Source organism: Varroa jacobsoni, unplaced genomic scaffold, assembly GCF_002532875.2.
Source record: "Varroa jacobsoni isolate VJ856 unplaced genomic scaffold, vjacob_1.0 scaffold_1385, whole genome shotgun sequence".
Lineage (NCBI taxonomy): Eukaryota > Metazoa > Arthropoda > Arachnida > Mesostigmata > Varroidae > Varroa > Varroa jacobsoni.
The window spans coordinates 98,460-100,641 of NW_019214287.1; the positions used below are offsets into that span (position 1 = coordinate 98,460).

Below are 2,182 nucleotides of genomic sequence, written 5' to 3' on the forward strand. Positions count from 1 at the left end.
GCTGAGAGGACATGGTAAAAATTTCTATTGTTTATACTAACTTCGAGGTTGACGATATTCTTAGAAAGTCAAATTATCTTCTTATCGATTGCACAAGCGCCGAGTAAGGCCTACAAGATGAATTAATTCAAACAAATATACTTTGTATTACATATTTAAGAGAATTCCTATACTTACTTTACAGTTGAGCCATCCACTCACATTAGTCCTTTGCAACCTCGCCATGTCTGTATGAGCTTATTCTAAACCGAAATCGCCGAAAATATCATATGCATATTTTTACTATTAGAGTACCTCTATAGAAAATATTTTCTACCCATAAACGCTGTATATATCTGCCACAAATACTTAGACTTCAGCTGTATCGCTGGTTCGTGTATGATCGGTTGTTCTTGGTTAGATTTTTTTTAATAATATTGTAAGAAAATTTATAATTTTAATCTATATTTAAATTATATAATAATGTTATAAGCAAATTTGGCGCATTTTGAAGTGAATATCCTTTGAACTATTTGTGCTAGAATGACATTTGAATACGTATTAGAGATATTTTCCTTTAAGCTTTAGACATCTGTCCCAGCCCTCTGGAAGTTTTTGGACAGCTATACACCTACCATTCCTGCTTCCATACCTAATTTACCTATCTACGGCCTTTCGAAGTAAACTGATAGTGGAGCATTTTTGACTTAGAGTTATCTTTTTTAGTGCATCGAAAGATCCGTAATCACGCGGACTAGAATAGATAAGCTCAAGCTCATCCCTTTGCTCAATTTAAGAAGTAATTGAGACAGGACGATGATGTCTGGCGTTGTAACTGCGTGCCGTCGACTGCCACGCTAACGGATTTTTTTCATTTTCACCTAATACCTCGAAGTACTAGGTGCCCCTGATGTCCACTGCAAGCACAACTATAGTCTGAGTAAGAACCTATTCGGCACTGCTGTTGAACTCATTAACTCAAAGCGATGCTATTCACTCGCCTAATCTCTCTCGGAATCGTGGTAGAGGCTGAACCGTACCTTGTCTATGGCGAGCGTGTATTCCAGGTGGTTGTCCATTGATTAAATTCTGCATGCGCAGTACACCACATGCATTTTCAACCTGCCTGTAATCAATTTATGGAAGACCAATGTTTTACCCAGTTTTCAGAATTTGGATTGTGAATCTGTGATACATTACATGTAAAATGCCAGTTCTGGCCGATGGCGCCTTCAGACCTCAAGCTTTGTTTTCGCGAAAAACCTCATTGATTGCGACAATGGCGGGCTGGTCATTCCTGTCCGGTCGTCGGATAAGCTCCTCGCTAATCTCCATCACCCTCATCATCTGAACGAATTTCTCCTGGGGCAAACATAGCCGGTTTTCAATCACAAGTTTTTAGAAGACTGAATCATTTACCAGCCAGATTCTGTTATAGCTTATTTAATCTTAAATCCACCGAATTTGTTTGTAATAGCTTGCCGTTACACCGGGCATATTGAAAGAACAATCTTGGATTTGTATTAATCCGTTTGTCGATATATTTGCATCGCTTACAAAGTTAGTGTTTCAGCAGTCAAAGCATTCTTTAAGTTTACGAAGATAGTGTTTAAAGTATACGTATTGCGGTTCCAACTTAAATTAGTGTTTTTTCAAAGCACGTGGATCGGATCCTATAACGAACATCACAGATATATTGACATCTTTTTCGTCAAGGTTAAGCTATGCTTTAAGCATCAATTCTCCATGAAAAAGGTCAATAGAAAAATAATGTAAATCCCAAATCTTTATGAAGAGTGAAAGAGTAACCTTTTCAATTTAATACGCATAGGAAGAAACATTACAGAAATCTCTGCAGCAGGATACCAGAAGTTTTTTTTCCATGTGTTTCCACTTTCCAATTATCCGTACCGTTTTTGTCCTTCACAAAAGTTCGATCGACCCCAATAAGGCTGGAGTTGACGCACCTATTAGAGTAAATACAGTATGACAAATCAAGAACAAGAAGAAGAAAACAACAATAATTTACTGAATAGAGATCTTATCCGTTAATTATTTTCTACGAAAAAAAAGTGATGAAGGATTAAAATGAAATGATGATTTGATCGAATAATTACAGAAATCGCTGTTATATAGAATATTTCAATGGTTTCGATACACAGAATTCACAAGTGATGTCATTGTTCTTCGTTTAATCGGCATA

General features: G+C 36.7%; 1 long non-coding RNA gene across 1 annotated transcript in view; it reads right to left on the bottom strand.

Annotated features, from left to right (window-relative positions):
- Positions 1-1,476: 1,476 nt before the first annotated feature.
- Positions 1,477-2,182, bottom strand: part of LOC111269421 (uncharacterized) — a 7,603-nt gene continuing 6,897 nt past the window's right edge. The window contains exon 3 of the long non-coding RNA XR_002685759.2: positions 1,477-1,946. This is a non-coding gene — a long non-coding RNA (uncharacterized LOC111269421). The remainder of the gene's footprint in view (positions 1,947-2,182) is intronic.